Source organism: Cavia porcellus, unplaced genomic scaffold, assembly GCF_034190915.1.
Source record: "Cavia porcellus strain 051 isolate PalLab524CR breed Dunkin Hartley unplaced genomic scaffold, mCavPor4.1 scaffold_3, whole genome shotgun sequence".
Lineage (NCBI taxonomy): Eukaryota > Metazoa > Chordata > Mammalia > Rodentia > Caviidae > Cavia > Cavia porcellus.
The window spans coordinates 31,198,938-31,220,031 of NW_026947486.1; positions in this window are offsets into that span (position 1 = coordinate 31,198,938).

The following is a 21,094-nucleotide window of genomic DNA, read 5'->3' on the forward strand; positions in this document are numbered from 1 at the left end:
TTACAGTTAATATCCTACTTCAGAGTAAAAGATCCGCCTTTATTACAGGGTATCTGTGGGTTCATTGAGTCATCTCTGAGCATCACTGACATGATATGATTCTAATCAGCCATGTTGAATCTCTGTATATGAACTGTTTTTAAATTTTCTGATTATTACTATGCTTGTGCTAGTGTGCTGATGAGCCCTTCTATTGAACTTTCTACTGGAGTATTTTTATTCTTCCACTCCAAGATTTCTATTTGGTTCTTTAATTTTTTTTTATAAATTTTTGAAATTTTACTTTGTTCACTGTGTTTTCTTTTGAGTTTCTTGCCTATTTTATTTTATTCTGAGTTCTGTCAGGTAATTCATCTATCAATGTTTCATTTAATTCAGTTTCTGAAGTTTCATTTTGTTCCTCTATTAGGTTTGTGTTTTTCTGTTTTACCACTTTCCTTGACTCTTACTAGTACCTGCAATCAAAAAAGAGAATAAAATTAGTCAAGTCAGACCAATCTGAGTTTCTAGAGGCCATTTATACCATTGTGTTACTTCAAACTGCTTTGTTTGTCGTGAGGAGTTCCAAGTCATCTAAAATATGCCATATCCTTTCAATACTCTGAGACAAGCGAGATGTAAGGCAATCCTTTGGAGAGATGGAATATTTGATAAATGAACCAACCATTTTCCTTCTCAGGGAAAAGGTTGGATCTGATATTTTTCATTTAATTTTCTTGTTGGACCAGCAGAAAGAGCTATGGTAAATGCTCATGTCCTAATTCATTATTTTCCTTTTTGGTCTCCTTTCTAGAAGTCTAGAATATTCTGGGTACCATCATAACACCAGGCAAAACCAGTTACTCAGGTAACAATACAAATTAGAATGTTGAATATGCAGTCTACTCTTTTTCTTTTCAGGAAGAAACTGAGGCTTGAGATTATAAGGTGCAAGGCTAGGTTTGGAGATTATGTAAAAGCATGCCTTCATATTTCTTACCAGTTTCAATGTTGATAGTTTCATAATCACCTACAGGTACAAAATCTTCTCGGTAATTTTGTGAATTCTTCACATCTATTTTGTCCATGCTAGGTTATTTAATCATTGTGTTAATGGAAAGACTGTAATCCTATATCTTTCTGTTCTACCAACTTATTCATATCACTGCTACTGGCTCATTAAAGTTTGTTTTTATTCTCATCAAATGAAGTATGAAAATTTATCCTGAACCTTTCTAAATTGTGTTGCACGTGCACACTGTGGCTCATTAAACTGGGATCTTGGAAATATACAAAATTTTTCAGTGAAGAACCTGTAAGACTTTTCTACATAAACTTTCATGAAATTTGTTCTGAGGCATGATTTCCCTTAATAAAAAAACTACCCTTTGGTCTCTTGCCAGTCAGAAAAAAATCCATTTTCCACATTGAGACCAAAGTTCTCTCCACAAGTAAAAAATCTGATAATATCATACTCTTTCAAAATTCTTTGATAGCTCTATACTATATATAGGATAAAGTTCAAGCTTCTTAACGTTATATACAAAGATTTTCATATTCTGATATTTATTGTCTCATCTCTTGCCACTACACATGAAGCTTCACAATAACCATAATTTCCTAGTTACGTTTACAAATATCTGCCTTTACATCTGCTGATTCTTCTCCGATGAAATTTTAGTATTGTCTAATATTACTTGTTCCATGAAGACTTTCTTAATATAAGTCAGATCTAGTTGCTTTCTCTGCTGAGTACCTATAGAACTCTCATTGCAACACTTTTGTACTTATTGTATTTTTAAGTCATTTTTAAACTTCTTACCAACCTGTGGGTGACATAATGTCTTATAATATTTATCTGCTTACTTTTATCATAACCACTTACTTACACATGATCTAGATCTCTCCGAGGCATGAGCCTCCCATTCAATGTGATTTTATATGTATTATAGAGTGTACCTCAAGTGTTCCCAAACAAATATTCTGCCAGGTACTAGTGCAGTACATGTCTATCTGCTGTTGTTGCACTCTTGGAAACAGTAGTTTCCTCTTGATATACCCCATAGTTTTGCTCACACCTAAGTCTCCAATGGATTGCTAATTTACTGACCAACTGTCTTAAAGTATTAGAACCATTGTGGATTTTATCTGAGTGGACTTTTATTGAAAGAAGTTTTTAATTCTGTGACAAAACTTTTATTTTGATGAGAAAAACATAGAAATTTCAAATTTTAAAAGTATTTTAAGTCATATTTTCATAGGCATTTGTAGAGAAATTGTAGGGAGTTCCCATTTACTCTTCTGATTTCTTCAATTCTAGTATTTTATGTAATTTTAGAACAATGTCAAAACAAGAGATTGCCATTGGTTCAACGTGTATATACTGCTACTTAATTTTATCACATGGTAGATTCAACTGATCATGATAATCAAAATATTCTGCTATTACATTGCCATAAATAATTCCATGGTTTTAACATTTTATAAATATGCCCACCTCTTTGCACAACAATGTCTCCAGGCCTTGTAAATCACTGTTATTTTTTCATCTCTATAATTGTTACTGTGACATACATTATAAATGGAAATATTTATTGTTAAAATTATTCAGAATTTTTTTACATTGTTTTTCCCACTCAGGCAGTGCACCCATTAAAATTGTTTTATTTTGTATGTTTGTGACTTTATTACTGAATAATATTCCATGTTCCATATGTACTACAATTTGTTTAGTTGTCAATTGTAGTAAGATAAATTGATTGTGTTTTACATTGAATTGTGCCTCCCTCAAATAAGTTGAAATTCTAAAACTGACTACCTCAGACTGTGACTTTTTATTTATTTGGTCATCACAGAGATGATCAAATTAAGTAATGTTGTTAGCATAAGCTCTAATCCAGTATGACTGGTTTTCTTATAAAAGGGAAAAAATTTGACACAGACATACACAGAAGGACTATATGAAAAAAATAGGGCTAATACAATATGAACTTTGAGAGTTGGAGTGATGCCTACAAGCCAACAAATGCCAAAGCTTATTAACAAATCTTCAAAAACTTGGAGAAAAGTATGGAACAGATTCTCTCTCATAGTCCAATATAAGAAACTTATTTATTTGCACTTAGATTTTGTATCTTGAAAGTCTCAGCTTCCAAGACTGAAAGACAATATATATTTTTTTTAATTTTAAGCTAACTATTTTGCAGTAATTTGCAATGGAAATGAATTAATATGGCTTGTTTTCAGTCTGGGACTTTTAGGTAATAATTCATAGTCAGATATTTGTGTGACCATACAACAGTGTAAGTAGGGACACTACCTTCAGTATGGTAGATCACTTTGACATGATTAAAGAAAGTGTGGTTATCCTGAACACACTGTCCCTCCTCCAACATAGCAATATTTGTAGGCCATCTTTGCTCCAAGAGTGGAGGAACGTTTCTTCCTGTGGTCCAATATAGTAATCATTTCTGGGAATACATAATTCAACTGCCAAATTGTGGCAATAATTACCATGATTGTAGCAAACAATTTGAATCCTTATGGGGCACAACACAAAGTATCCTCATTGAAAACAGTGAGTGGTTATTTCAGGCTTTTCAAAATTCAAGCTGTCTTTCAGAGAGTGAAAATAAGGAAGTATGTGAGTGGGAGTCAATAGGAACTTTATGGGACTATTTATATTTAAATTCTATGGGCTTCAAGGCTGCCCTTCATAAGCAGAACAAACATGGTTACTTGTTGAATTTTTTTCTGTTTGGGGTAAAAACCTTCCCATAAAGTAATTCCTGCATATCCTTATCAGGTATGTGCAATGAAGTCATCTTAATCCTCAGGTTGAGCCAAAGCAGTAGTTGCCATGGAGATGATCTATGTTGGCTAGAACACTGGACAAGAGTAGAATTATAGGAGAAGGCTGATGTCTATTATTTTCTCACACAGGAATAATGTGAAGCAGACTAGATTTGAAGAATTCTTGAGGGGGTTTGGAGTAGGGAAGAAGCTATCAGGTAGCTCTGGGGTATATGGTAGTCAGAGAGGCTAGGAGCTTCTTGCAAATCTTGCACTACTTAGAAACCCTACTGGGTTACTTTAAATAATTTAATTGAAGCCTTGCATCTGTCTTACCAGTTGACCTTCAGCTAAGTCCTTTTTACAGAATAAAAATGCCACATGTTTTCTCACTTTCTAGTCAACAGTATTTTGAGTATTTTCAAATTAGTTGTACCCACTAGAAAAGGGCCTAGAGAGTACAATCTCCTGATTTTCCTCTCACATTTAGCACCACAGTTCTTGGTTGACTTGTATAGATCTTCTTTCTTAGTCAAAATTCTCAATACCAACCACAATTTTTAGTGCTCCAGTGCATTTCAATGTATTGAATGATGGCTCTGAGACTTTTAAGATACTGAGTAATCCAGTTACAGATCAACATTCTTCAGGAGACATTAATTTATTGATTTTATGTAGGGATAATAGTTTTGACAGTGCTATTTCAGTGGTGCCCATCAGAATAACTTAGGAAGCTTATAATACACTTTAGCTACAAGAGGTATCCCAGGCACACTAAATCAAAAACAAGCGCTAATACATAGTTGTGTATATTTTTTAACACAGACTTCCAGTGATTCTGATGTACCACAATGTTCGAGAATGACTGATTTTATAAATTCATTTCTTCTACCATTTTATGTAAAGGAGAAACGAGATCCAAAATGGAAATATGACTTTTTCAATATAAAAACATAAACAAAGCAACATTCATAAGGAGAAATATGGATATTGTTTAAATTTCTAAGAATGCTTTCTGCCTAAAAAATTACTTCATTGCATACAAAAGTTATATTTGGTATATAGTAGCAAGTTCAATGAAACTTTTGTGGCTCTGAGTCTCAAATAAATTAGGCTCAGTTATGAAGGCATCAGCTTCTGATAATACCAAAACTTTATTAAAAATGGAAATGAAAATCTTAAGTTTTGGGAACTAAGGAAAGTTAGGGAGATTAACCAGAGAAGGCCTAAATGACTTAGTTTTTCTCCAGGTAACCCCTGAAGCCACAAGCCAGTTAATGGCTCTGAGAGTTAATTGAGCTAAAAATAAATACAAATTGTGCTTGAGGTTCCTTTTCTCCCCTTTATATTTATACAGTATTTGATTAAAAGATACATTTCATGAAGAATCAGATTAGATCTGCGTAGGATTAGATAAAAATAAATAAGAATTTTATATTCCCCCTGTAGCTCTCCAACTGCCTCTATAGAAGATATCTCCCAGGGTTTGAGCCTTAAGCTCAGATTCCTTCAAAATTTTGAGTGGGTTCAGATATTTTTGAGATGGGCCCTTTCATCCGTGTCAGAAGAACAGTTTAGTTCCTTGGTTCTTCTCCAAGTTAAGGGCGGATTCTATGGGGCCATTTTAATTTTCTCATTCTGAAACTTTAATCAGTGGTTTGAGAGAAATAGAGAATTTTCAGTCAATCAGTAGCCAGGCACACACACACACACACACACACACACACACACACACAGACACACAGGTTAGTAGTTAAAACAAATTCCTGATAGTGTTATACAACAAACACTATAGTGACTTGCCAGTGACTATGGTTCAATAAAAATAGGCATCAGTAAATAAACTTCTGGGAATTAAGGGAACAGGCAAGAAAAATATGAGAATTATCAGACACAACTGAAACATAAAATAAGTTAGGCAATGAGCAAAAATATTTCCTGGAACTTCAAGCATGATTCAGGCACTGACAAAGAGGCCGTCCTCATTTTTCAAATTGACATTTATTTTAAAAGCTGTGCAGTTAAACTGTGGAAAACATGATCTAATTTGACGTCTTTTTACAGTTACACCAAATCTGCCTCTTCGTCCAAATCTTTGTTTCACTTTCTTAGGGAACTCATTACACACTACTGAATTTGGGGAGAGTTGATAATGGAGTCAGGCAATAAGAAACCCAATATTTTGCTTGCATATTTCCGATGCAAAGCTATGAAGGCAGTGTTGACCCATTAGCTTCCAAAAAAGAAAACTTTAAGACAACTTTTAATATGCTAGTAAGAGCCTTGGCAGTGAAAAAAAAATCTTCCTACATATTTTAGAATTTAATGTAAACCACTGCTTCTACCTGTCTCTGAAGTAGACAGGACTGTGAACACTGAATTTTGTGGAAAAGGCATTGACTAAGGAAACATGATGCTAATATCAAACTTTGAGGGTCCCATGCATCCCATTAAAGATATGAGGAATCTGACAATTCATATGACTTTTATGGAGTACATGCAGACTTTTCTCCTAGAGCGATTAAATATTACAGTCTCTTCAGAGCTAAACAATCTCCAATGATTGTATATTTCTCTGCCAAATCATTTGAATTGAACTAAAAATTTCTTACTCATTTATTAAACATGCTTTTGATATGTTTCCTCTATACTTCACACAACTCTTCCTACTTGAAAGTTCCATTCCATTCATCTCATAACATCCATATGCTTCTCAAGCACCAACTCTACAAAACAATATTTTCTTTGTGTCCCTTCAGGGCTCTTTCCACTTCTTCAACATGAAACTAATAATATCACCATTTTGGTATTTTTATCAGTATATTTAAATTTAGATTCCTCCACTAGACTATAAGTTTCTTGATACAGAGATAGTATTCTACCCAATGAATTATGTTAACAAATGTAAAAACTCTTTATTATTGTCAAATATGACACTTATTTTATACCAATTATTTTAGAAGACAGTTATAAAACAGTAAAAGTACTTTTATGCACATATATCTGTGTACTGGCAATGACCACTTCATTTATGAACTGCATACATTTGAGCATATTATATTATCAGACCAGATTCAGTTTTCTGACTTCTAAGGTGGAGATAAAAGTTTGTGTGTTTCCAAAATTATTATAAGTATGAAATGACATTTATGAATGTAGATTTTTAAATTTTCATGCATTGTATAAATGCAAAAATTATTAAATATTATAACTCAGATATACATCTTCCCTACCATAACACACTGTATGGCCACAAGAAATGTTTCTTGAAAAATCTGATGGTAAGAATGAATAATATCACTATTATGACTTCATTGGCCAAAGAAGGGAACAGCCATAGTGTAATCCCCCAGAACTTCTTTGTGAAGCACAGTTTGCCTGATTTATCCCAGTTCTTTGCACAAAAGGTCAGAGTGGAAGAGCTCTTAGAGAATACACAGTTAAATTTCATCATGTTGTGATAAGGACAGTGATAACCAGGAAGAGAAAGTGGTTGCCCAAAGCTGTATAGTAAGTCAGGCAAGGAAACACAGTCATGTAGATTCTAATACAGATATAGGCATATATGATATATCTTACTTGATAGGTCCATAGATTTTGAAACTTCCATTTAAATGTTCCAATATAATTACTGAAGTTCAGCAGATAGCCAAGTTCACATGAAGAGGAAATAAAATAGCCAGGGTTTTGTCCTTGTTTGGTCAGCTTCTTAAGTACCACTGCTCCTTTCCTCTACAAATATGTTCTCTTCTGAAGCAAGCAATTGGGTGCCATCGGTTCCAGAGGCTGGGTGGCCTGGTGTAAGTGCCCTGCACACTTTCTCCCAAGTCCAACTACTTTGGGACCCTTGCTCAGCCCCAGAGTGGGAAATATGTGACTTCCTGGTGCACTGGACCAGCATAGCGGGTCCTGGGCAGGCCTGCACTGGCCTTAGCAATCTTGGCTGTGCTTGGAGGACTCTGGAGTTCTGGGTGAGCAGGCACCATCAGTTCTGGGGGCTGGGCTTGGGCCGGTCTGCCCCACTCCAGTGAATCTCAATCCAGGGACCTGGGTGGCCAGAGTACCAGGAGCTGATGGCATAGAAGAGGATCTCCAATAGACTCTGGGGAAGCCTTGGAATAACACTTGAATCACTTGAAACACAGAAATATAGGAAAAATGACAAAATGAAACATCAATTTACAATCTCCAAGCTCATCCAAAGAAACCTTAGGAACAATGTACACAAAGAAAATATATACCATACACCTGAAATATCAGACATAATAGCAATTGAAATAAAGAAGCAACTCCAGGAAGGTTTAAAGGAATTCAAATTGAAATAATCTCCCAGGTAAGAGAAGAAATGAAGGACATGCTGAACATCGCTAAATAAAACACAGTTAAAATTGGAGGAATTAAACAAAAAGATAGGTCCTTGGATGAGCAATATAAGAAACAAACAGAATACATAAAATAGATGCACAGAGATATGCAGGAAATCAAAAATTCCATTGAAAGCTATAAAAGCCACCTCAATGAAAGTGAAGATAGAGTTTCAGAACTCGAAGACAAGATTACAGCTAGTCAACAGGAGGAAAGGAAAAATCTTTTAAAAATAACAAGGAATCAGGAAATAACAATTCAACAAATGCAATATGACACAAAGAAAAACAACATAAGATTGATAGGGATTAATGAAAAAGAAGGGGACAACATAAAGGATGTCAAGAGGATATTTAAAGAATAGCTGAAAATTTCACAAACATGAGATAGGAAACTGACATCAGGAATAATGAAACATATAGAACTCCAAATTGTCATAACCAAAATAAAACTACACCTAGACATATAATAATCACAATATCAGAAATCCAACATAAGAATAGAATATTAAAAGCTGTCAGAGAGAAAAGACAGATCACTTATAAAGGAAAACCTATCAGAATCACAGCAGACTTCTCAGCACAAACAAAGTCAAGAAGAGCATGGAATGAAGTATTTCAGATCCTAAAGGAAGACAATTTCCAACCTAAGCTGATGTACCCTGCAAAACTGTCCTTCAAAATCGATGGAGAAATAAGATACTTCCATCACAAAGAACTTCATGGTCACCAAGCCAACTCTGCAAAGAATATTGAAATACAGTTTAGATACACTTAGGAAAAAACCACTAAGCAAAGCAGATAATTAAACAGAACAGAAAGATAAAGATGCAACAGCAGAAAGATAACATATCAACAATAAACCAACATAAAACAGTTACGACCATTAATGTAAATGGTCTCAATGCACCAATTAAAAGAGACAGACTGGCAGAATGGATCAAGAAGCAAAATCTAACCATATGCTTTCTACAAGAAACCCATGTAACCCAAAAGGATACTCACAGACTGAAAGTCAAAGGATGGAAAATAATACTTCATACAAGAGGAATTTAAAAAAAAATCGGCGGTTGCCATTCTGTTTGCAGTCAGTGTGAACTTTAAACCAATAATGATCAGAAGAGATAAAGACGGTTACTACATACTGTTTAGTAGAACACTTCAAGAGGAAGAGATAAGTATCTTAAATATATATGCACCAAATTCCAGAGCACCCAGTTACATAAAACAGCTATTAACAGAAATGAAAAACCAAATTATCAGTAACACAATTATGACAGGGCACTTTAACTCACCATGGACACCAAGGGACAGATCAACCAGACAGAAAATCAGTAAAGAAATAACAGAACTGAATCAGACCTGTTAATAAATGGACTTGGTAGACATATACAGAGTGTTTCATCCAACAACATCAGAAGATAACTCTTAAAATGGAAAAAAAAAATGAAAATATTGTTACATGCCACACAGAAAGACAGAAAAGTCAACAGAGAGAAAAACAGACAGAACAAAGTAAAAATGAAAATTGAAGCCGGGCTTGATGGCTCACGCCTATAATCCCAGCACGCTGGAGGCTGAGGCAGGAGGATCGTTGCAAGTTCAAGACCAGCCTGGGCTACAAAGTGAGCTGAAGCCCAGGCTCAACTGCATAGTGAAACCTTTTCTCATAAAAAAAAAAGAAAGAAAGAAAAAAAGAAAATTGAAGTAGCCAATTTCAATTCTAATACACTCGCAACTTCATTAAATATAAACATATAAGATAGACTGTTTAAATAACAATAGTCAAGCAGTTGTAGTAAACAATACAGCCCAACAATTTGTGTCTTTAAGAAACTCAATTGACACAATAATGAATTAAGCAACATGTAAGTTTAGTTAGTATAAGACATTATGAAAAAAATTAATGAAAGGGAAGTAAGATGACTACATTAATTTCAGAAAAATTATGGTAAGAAAAAAGTTTGAGACATACAATTGTAAATAAGAATGACTTGCCTTCAAAAAGACACATTCATTTAAAGTATATATCGTATGAAATAGAGCTACAACATATGTGAAACAAATAGTGGTAGAAATGAAATAATGTATGTAAGGATCAAAAGTACTTGGAGATTATGATAACCAGTTTTTTACAACTGACAAGTTTAGACATAAAACTGGCAAAAATATAGAAGTGAGAATAGAAAAACATAAACAAATCTGAATTCTTAGAAATACACTTCTAAATTATATGCAAAAAGGAAATGTCAATAGGAACAATACATTGAACTGAATGAAAATTAGAATGAAATATATAGAACTTTTTAGAAAATGTACCATTAGAACTAATAAATGAGTTTGATATGGTTTTGAGTTGCAAAGTCAAAGTAGCAACATCTGTTACATTTGTATATGCTAGCCAATGAGGATGCAGACACTGATATTAAAATGATACTACCATTCACAGTTGCTCAAAAACTGTTAGAGTTTTTCTTCCATTTATGATTGGATAAAAATATCACACACACACACACACACACACACACACACACAGGTGCGGACACACACACTCATAAACAGGAGCATTATTGTGCCATAAAAGAATGAAACTGTGCCATTTTCAGGAAAGGATGGAACTGGAGGAAAACAGCCATATTCAGCAATACCAATATCATGTTTTGTTTCACATAAGAAATTAAAAAAATAAAACCAAGTGATTAAATGAAATTTGAAGACAGACCATTAGAGAAGAAGAAGAAAGAATCAGGAAAAGAAGATATGAAGAAAGCAATATTGGGGAAGTGCTAAACATCAAAGTATGTTACATGCATACATGAATGCACCAGGGTGAAACCAATCGTTCTGTATAAAAGTTATAAAAAATGAAATACTATGATACAAAGGTAACAAAGTATTTTGGGTTTTTTTGTTCGTTATAATTTTATTTAAAGAAAGTCTAAACAAAACAGAAAATGGGTAGAAATAATACATACTTTCAAAGAAAGAATAAACAGTAAGAAATCACTAGTTGATATTTACATATTGTCCTCTTACAAATAGTTATTCAAGATACAAAAGTGGAGCCCATAAAGTGGGGATGTAAACAGTGAGACTGCAACCAGCTCTGTTCAACTGTCCAACAAAAACTTAGTAATATGGTTATCAATCCTATACTCTTACATGCAGTTATCCATATCTTCATTTATGTTGAGATTGGACAAACACAAGCAGGCTAAAATCACTCTGAACAAAGAACGATACTATTGTTGGGTTTCACATTATGACACTCCTGGTTCAGCACTGGGTATTTTAGTGTCTCTTTTTCTTCAAAGTATTTGCTCATTTCATCATGTGTCATAAGATCAGTTCTAATAAACTGTTTATAGGTTATACACATGCATGAGTCTTAAGGGTTTCTAACATTTCTGTATTAGAGGGAGGAGTAAAACAAAGCAAGACAAAACAAAACATATTCCTATAAACACATGAAATTAAAAAGACATATAAGACCACTGTACAAGGAGTTCTACCATGGCTACTGTGTTGTCTCTTGTTATCTTCAATTGAATTGGCTATATCATCAGACATTGAATATATCAGTACATAACAGTATTAATAAAAACACAACATTCTACATAGTACAAAACTTCAAAAACAGGTAATAATCAAACCAAAATGGGTATCATAGTGAATCTTGTCATCTTCATTGTAATTGCCTATACTCTCAGACATGATACTATCAGTCATATCAGTTTTGAATAAAATCTGTCAATACCAAGCAGCAATCAAACAAACTAGATTTCACTAAGATCAGTTATGATAAAACAGTATGAGTCATACAGGGCTCCAGATTAAGTTCATAGGAAATTAAAAATGATTACTGTGCTATATCCTGATGTTTTTGGGATACCTATCTGTGCCCTCAAACCTAGTGCAAGTAGACAAACTGGGACAGAATAAAATCTATCTAAGCAGAGTGGTGCAAGCAGTATGGGTTTTAATTCTTGATACACTATTAACAATATCTTCTGTCACCTTTTTTAAGACTATTCCTCCCGTTTCATTTCCCCAGGGTGCACTGTGCATTTTTGGGTCTTACCAAGACCATCGGTTTTAAATTGGGGGGACAACTTGCTATTGACCTAAGTGGTTCAGAACCTTCTCCCTCTTGGACTTGATCTCTCATTGTATTCCTTTACCTATTAAATCCTGTATTTACAGTCTATCCACAAATACTGGTCTAATTGTCCCTATTTCTCTCTGTTTCCCTTTCATATAGAGTATTTTTGTCATATTTGATTTTCAGTCCATATGGTTTTTTCAGATTAATTATATTTCCTATAAGAGCATCTCTGTGAACCCTATCTTCTGATCTACTCTACCTGTGATTCTATTTTACTAAAATTTAGTGTATCAAGGCCATCTATATTAGAGATTATAACCAACCTTCTCTGCCTCATTTCTGTTATGTTCTTTTTTGCCACTAGTTGTCTGCTTGTCTTCTTCATTGTGCTTTCTGTTCCATTCACTGAGGCCTCTCTGCCACTGTTCCTGGAATCCTGGTACTTTTCTCTCTCTCTCTAGAATGCCCTGCAGTATTCTCTGTAGAGCTGGATTGGTGGTCACGAATTTCCCCAGTTCCTATTTGTCTTGGAATCATCTTGTTTCTCCAATAATTTCTAGTGACAGTTTTTCAGTGTATATTAATCTGGGCTGGAGGTTATTTTCCTTCAGGGATTGGAGCATTTTACTCAAACTCTTTGTGACTGGATAGTTAGTGTCAAGAAGTCTGCCATAATTCTGATGGGCCTTCCTTTATAGGTTATCTATTTCTTTTCTTTTTTTTTTATTTAAGAGGAAAAAGAGAAAAACACAAAACAAAACAAAGCTGTGTAAGGGTACACGTAATACAGAACTACAAAAAAAAAAACATAGCAGTAAGAAATCACCTGTTAATAGATTACATATTATCATCTTGAAAATAGTTGCTCAAATCACAGTATCAGCGAATACAAAGTGGACATTCAAACAGGGAGACTGCAAACATCTGTGTTCAATGATCCAAAAACATTGATATAGCCAGCTATTTAACACCCCTAAACACACTTGCTGTTATATCCGTTAGAGCTCTTTTTTTTCCCCTCTCTTTTTTACAACAAAATTTACACATTTTCGATTTTATTACTCCTTAGTTCTTATTACTTTTTTTGGGGGGGGAGAGAATACAGTCAAATATGGCAAAACATAGCTGTCAGTCAAAACCAAGGATAGACATAGCACATGGTGTAGAACAGAGTACAAGGTTATCAACAATGGTTATCAACGTTGTCTCTTGTTTCCTTAAAAAGAATTGTCTATCTCATTAGATATTATAAAGTTGGACAAAACAGTAGAGAACAAGACCAATAAAACTTAGGCATTGTAAACATTACAGGACTTCCAAAGGAGACAATAGTCAAACCAGAATGAGCATCTTAGTGAATCTTATTGCCTTCAAAGTAGTTGCCTATACCCTCAAACTTGATACTATCATACAGAATGGAAAATATATAAAAATATGTGGTAATCATGATTCCCCATTATGTGGCCTTGAAGCCTTATAAAGTTTTCACTTATTAATTGGAAAGGCTTTATTCTGGGCTTCTTGATATGGAAATATTTGAAGCTATAGTATATGAAGTTTTATACAAATATTTCAAGGAAAAAGACAGACGCTATGGTAACTACTATTAAGTCGGGTTATTTGATGGTGAAGCACTAGGTTGCTGAAACAGTCATGCTTTGACCTCTATTGTTATATTGTTATGTCCTGTTTTATCTCAATCTCTCCCTTATTCTTTAAAAATTTATTTAGTTATTTCTTTTGTTTGTTTTAATTAAGGGGAAAATTTTTAAAAATTAAGATATATAATAGTAACTCTTTTTGATTTCCTATTAACTTGTTTTGAAGTCCTATAATACTCCCACGATCTATTTCTTATCTCTAACAGCTTTTAATATTCTGTTCTTATACTGAATGTCTGGAAACTTGATTATTATATGCCTGGGTGTGGCTCTGTTTTCGTTGTAGGTGGCTGGAGTTCTGTATGCCTCATACATCTGAATATCATTTCCTTTTCCTATGTTTGGGAAATTTTCCTTAATGATTTCTGTGAATAGCCTTTGTAGTTCCTTTGTTTGTACATAAGCTTCTTCATTCACATTCTTTATTCTCAAGTTATAGATCCTCTTGTCATCTTCTAGCCTTTATTGTTACTGCTTGTTTCCTTGTTATTTTTAAAGTTTTTCCTTTCATAATCCTGTCTCCAATGTGGATAATCTATTCTTAGTTTCTTTCAAGCAGTTTTGCCCTCTTGCCATAGTTTTTAATTTCCTGGTATCTCTTTGAATCTGTTTTTTTTTTTATTCTATATTTTCTTTATATTCTTCATCTAATAGTTCTATCATTTTTTTGTGTTTCTCCATTCTTCTGTCTGTGTCTTCTTGAGAAGTGTTTAGCCCTTCTTTCATTTATTTATTTATGTATTGCTTGGTTAAATATTTCACTTTTGAATTCATTTATGAAGTGCTGAAGATATCACTTTATGTCCACTGATGCCATGTCTGATATTGCATGTTTGCTGTCCTCAATATCTTTTGTATTTTACTTTCCCTGATCAATGTTTTCACAGTTGGGGGATAGGGGCTTTTGTTATTGCTTCCTCTTCTCATATTTTTGTTTCATCCGTACAGGCATATAAAGGAGGCCCCGGTTCTTTTTGTTGTTGTTGTTGTTGAGTCTGGTTCTTCTGAAACTCTCTGGCTTAGTGAGCCTGTCTACTCCAGTGTGCTATTGAGTTGCAAATAGGGACAGCCTGTACTGGCCCCTCCCCTCTGGGTCAGCCAGCCTGCAGAGGGCTTCACCTGGTTAGTATGTGCAGTATGAGGGGAATTGGTATGGTACAACCTACTGTTTCCCAGCCAGAGGCATTACCTAGGCCAAGCACCTATCCCATCTGGGAAGGGAACAACTGCCTGAAGTCTATGCAGTACCTTGTTTCTACCCAGCTCCAAAATGTCATCCCCTTTCCCATGGAACGTTTTTATTTCTAGTACTCACCACAGGTCAATGCTAGTCCCCTACCAGCTCTGCTCTTCACTGGTCTCACGGACTGCTGACCTCAGTACGCCTGCACCCCAGCGTGACTTCAGCTCAGCAAGTTGAAGCAGCGGGAAGCTGGGCAGTTTGCCAAGTCACAGCCGCATGAGTTCGGTCACATCAGCCAGTGCACTTCTCTGGGTTCACTGCTTCCTTCTTCCCTGACATCTCCCCACCAAGGCCTTCAGGCTTGCCAGCCAACAGCTTCACTGTGCCTGTGCCTCTTCGGGTTCTAGCAGTGCTTCTGGCACAGTGGGACTGGCTCTGGTGAGAGCACCACCAGCTACCACCTTCTGTTCAAGATTTTCTTTTTAAAAATTCTTTTTGTGGGTTTCAATTCTCACTTTAGTTTCTTCCTGGGTCAAGGGGAACTGCGTCTTTTCTGCTTTTTTTCTCCAGAATGCTTTATTCCAGCATCTGATCTGGTTCTCTCAGAGAGGCGTTTTACTTTGCTAATTATTGTTCCACCATCTTCCCAGACTCCATCTCAAAGTTAACAAAATATTTTGAAAATTACATAATTCCATAGCAGAAATAAGAACAATTTAAATTAATATAGAAATATGCCATAACTTTCAGATTCAGCCAAAAAATATGGTTCTTCAACAAAGTTATGTTTATTGCAATTCTATCAAAATTTCAGCAAGACAAAAGATTATTTTAAAGGAAAATTAATTCTGAAATTTTCATATACTACCAGATGAGTAAGAATACCTAAAATGATTTTAAAATGACAGGATAAGAAAAAAACAGTAATTTCAAAACCTGTATAGCTTCAGTAATCAAGATTGTATGCTACTGATGATCATATAAACACAGAGATCAATAGAATAGAACAAATCCACCCAAATAGATCCATATAGGTACAATCATTAAAATGTTTATAGAGGTGCAAATATTCTTCAATGAAGGATAGCACTTTCAACACACAGTATAGAAAAAATTGGGCATTGATAGGCATAAAAAAGGAATTTCAAATACTTGCATCTTACGCAAAAATACTTTGAAATAGATTGCACATTGGTATCAGGGAGATTTGCTTGCAGAGACAGAACAGTTGGCACATGAAGCATAATGGAGGGAAAATTTATTTTGTCTGATGAATTCAGTCCATCGTTAGCAGGCTTCAAGGGAGAAACATTAGGCAAAAATTTCTGGGTTTCTTAGTTCCTACAGGCTGGGAAGCACAGAAGAGGATCAATATCAGTAAGAGACCAGGGACAAGATATAGCAGCTATCGTCATGCTTCCAAGACGCATCAAATTGTCAAATTGACAATCCATTTTAACTTTCACAAGGTTTAAATATAAAATATAAAACAAAAAATTAAAATAAGCCAAGGGAGAAAATTTCTGAGCTATAGGAATTGTTGAAGTCTTACACAATACATAAAGTCATACTTCATAAAAGAAACAGCCAATTTCCACTGTGTGTTTAAAAAATTCAATTAAGAGTATGAAAAGTCAAGTTACACATTAGGATAAGATATTTATAAACTACATATATGACAAAGTCTGCACTGCAGACTGAATGTCATGTCTCTCCTGAATTTAAGTGCTGGAATAACCCCTGATATAATGATGACTTGAGGTGTAATTTGTGCACGTGTGGAGCCCTCATAATCATATTAATGCATTTATAAAAGAGAAAGAGATCTGAGATCTCATTGTCTTCCCTGCCTTATGAAACTACAGTAAGAAGGTAGTTGCCACCAAGAAAAATTTTACAAGACAGTGGATCTTCCAGTGCCTTGATCTTGAACATTCAAACTCCATAATTCTGAGGAATAAACATCTAATATTAAAGCCATCCAGTCTATGATATTTCTGTTATATCAACTCAATCCTAGAGCATCATATCTAAAATATATAAAGGATTCTGAAAATTCAATATTAACAAGACCAAAAATTCAATAAGCAAGAAACATGAAAAAATATTTCACTAGAAATATTAAATTCATTAAAAGAATTCCAATAGTGATAGTCACTAGAAAATACAAGTTATGAACACTATAAGATATCAAAATGGGTAAAATTTAGTAATATTAAATTGTGGTAAGAATTCAATAAGCTGGGCCACTCACATACTGCTGATGAATATTTAATATAGTATTGTGGACCAGATGTAATAGTGCATGTTGATAATCTCAGGACTCAAGGGACTGAGACAAAAGAATAGCCAAGAAGTTAGACCAACGTGGGTTACACTACAAAACCCTGTCTCAATTAAAAAGAATATTACTCTGGAATACTTTCATTGATATTCACCTGATCCATGGCAATATATTCCAACTGATATGAATTACTATGTTCTGAATCTTAAATCTCTGTTACCGTTTTCAGATGAGCGTTGCCTCCTACTTCCAACCACGGCCAGTATAACAATTGTCAGAGTTTCTTAAGTTTTTTCTCTATTAATACATGTTGTAGTCTATAATATTTGTCTTTCTTGCGTGGAATGGATACATGTACATAACACACTTTAATTCCTTTCTTCACAAACATTGTGAAAATGGCCATTCTCCCAAAACTGTTATAGAGATTCAATGCAATCCCAATAAAAATACCATCAAGATACCTTATAGATCGAGAGAAATCACTCCTAAATTTCATCTGGAACCAGAAGAGACCTAGAATAGCAAAGGCAATTCTAAGCAGCAAAGACAAAGCAGGAGGCATCACAATCCCTGACTTGAAGTTATACTACAAAGCAACAGTAGTAAAATCAACATGGTATTGGAATCAAAACAGAGCCGAAGATCAATGGAATAGATTAGAAGATACAAGCACAACTACAAACACACTCAACCACCTTGTCTTTGATAAAGGAGCCAAGCAGGTTCACTGGAAGAACGACAGTCTGTATAATAAATGGTGCTGGAAAAACTGGCTCTCCATTTGCCGAAAACTAAAGCTAGACCCATGTCTATCACCATGTACTAAATTAAAATCTAAATGGGTCAATGACCTGAATATTAAAACAGAAACACTAAATCTATTGGAAGACAAATTGGGTAGAAACCTTGAAGACATAGGAGTAGGTAGAGAATTCATGAACAGGACTCAAACCACACGGGAAATACTTCCCAGAATCAATAACTGGGACCACTTCTTATTAAAAAGTTTCTGCATGTCAAAAGAAATCTCCAGCATAGTGAAAAGGAAACCCACAAACTGGGAAAAGATTTTAGTGAACTCTATCTCAGACTAGGGACTCTTGTCTAAAACATATAAAGAATTTAAAAAATCAGATCCCCAAAATTCAAAGATTCAATCCAAAAATGGGCATCTGAGATGAATATGCATTTCTCAGATGAAGAAATGCAAATGGCAAATAAATACATGAAAAAATGTTCATCATCATTGGTCATTAGAGAAATGCAGATTAAAACCACACTGAGATACCATCTCACTCCTGAAAGAGTGGCCAGGCTCAAGAAAACCAACAACAACAAATGCTGGAGAGGCTGTGGGGAAAAAGGAATCCTCCTACGCTGTTGGTGGGATTGTAGACTGGTGCAGCCTTTGTGGAGGTCAGTCTGGCAAATCAAAACCTGGATCAATCAAATCAATCAAAACCTGGGATTGGAAATCCCATTTATTCCAGCTATTCCACTTCTAGGCATATTCCCAGAAGAACTGAAAGCATCATACCACAGTGATATATGTGCACCTATGTTTATAGCAGCACAATTTGTAATCGCCAGATCTTGGAAACAACCCAAGTGTCCATCAACTGAGGAATGGATAAAAAAGCTGTGGTATTTCTATACAATGGAATATTATTCAGCTATAAAGAAGTATCACATTGAGATACTTATCAGTAAATGGGCGCAGCTTGAGACCATACTCATAAGTGAAATAAATCAATCTCACATCTGTGAATTCCAAATAGTTTCCCTAATGTAAGTAATGATTCAAATATATAAAAATATGTGATAATCATGATTCCCCATTATGTGGCCTTGAAGCCTTATAAAGTTTTCACTTATTAATTGGAAAGGCTTTATTCTGGGCTTCTTGATATGGAAATATTTGAAGCTATAGTATGTGAAGTTTTATTTAAATATTTCAAGGAAAAAGGCAGACACTATGGTAACTACTATTAAGTCGTGTTATTTGGTGATGAAGCACTAGGTTGCTGAAACAGTCATGCTTTGACCTGTATTGTTATATTGTTATGTCCTGTTTATCTCAATCTCTCCCTTATTCATTAAAAAAATTATTTAGTTATTTCTTATGTTTGTTTTAATTAAGGGGAAAAATTAAAAAAATTAGCAGGCTATATAATAGTAACTTTTTTTGATTTCCTATTAACTTGTTTTGAAGTCCTGTAATACTCCTACAATCTCGTTTTGACTGATTAGACTCTGTTCCATTCTGTATGAAAGTATCAAGTTTGAGGGTATAGGCAACTACTTTGAAGGCAATAAAATTCACTAAGATGCCCATTCTGGTTTGACTATTGTCTCCTTTGAAGTCCTGTAATGTTTACAATGCTTAAGTTTTATTGGTCTTGTTCTCTACTGTTTTGTTCAACTTTATAATACCTAATGAGATAGACAATTCTTTTTAAGGAAACAAGAGACATTATGATAACCATTGTTGATAACCTTGTACTCTGTCTTTACATCATGTGTTATGTCTATCCTTGATTTTGACTGACAGCTTTGTTTTGCCATATTTGACTTTATTCTCTCCCCCAAAAAAGTAATAAAAACTAAGGAGTAATAAAACCCAAAATGTGTAAATTTTGTTGTAAAAAAGCGAGGGAAAAAAAAGAGCTCTAAAGGATACAACAGCAAGTGTGTTTAGGGGTGTTAAATAGCTGACCATGTTAATGTTTTTGGTTGGATCATTGAACACAACTGTTTGCAGTCTCACTGTTTTAATGTCCACTTTGTATGCTTTGATACTGTGATTTGAGCAACTATCTCTAAGATGATAATATGTAATCTATTAACTGATGATTTCTTACTTTTTTTTTGTAGTTCTGTATTACTTGTACCCTTACACTGCTTTGTCTTGTTTTGTTTTGTTTCTCTTTTTCATTTTAAATAAAATTAAAAAAATTCCTTTCTTCATTCCCTTAACCTCCCCTAGTAAATTAAAAACTTCCTGTATAGAGAGAATATTTCTGCTTCATCAGACTTCCCACGACCCAGCATAGCAACTGAGACAGTCAAAGCTCCGGGAGAGTTTGCAATACCTCTTAACTAAATCCATTTACTAACCCCAGTTTCCTCTGGCTCTCAGTACTTGAAGAGCTGAAAAGTCACTTTATGGATGTAGGTGGGTGGAAAAGAGAACTTTGTTAATAGTGCTTGGATCCTTGTACTGTAGCCAAACTGGTTGCTTCTTAAGATGTAGTGGGTATGGGAAGTCAGAATTACTGGTAAGGGTTTCTGAAATGAGGAGTTTAGATTAAGTCTTCTGTATACAAAGCTCTTTCTCGAACTTGACAATCATGATGAGGTATCCAATTTTCTGCTTTGGATTTGTATTTATATTTTTTCATTTGATTATCACTTTACTGTGCAGCACTTTATTTTCTTATCATTTGATTTGCAGAACTGTATCTTTTACCTTAACAGCTTGGCAGCAGAAGTCCAATAAAATGTCTCATTAATTATAGACAATTAAAATGATGGCTTTAAATCATAATAAAGAAGAAAAACAGTGAGATAAAAATAACTGCCTCATCTAATGCACATTTTTGCCCAGGGGATTATAAATTGGATTCAGTATTACATGGAATACAGGATTTCATGCTCCTGTTCATAGAATTTTTGATGTATTTATTTAGTATATATATTCATCATGTACATATATATTCAGTA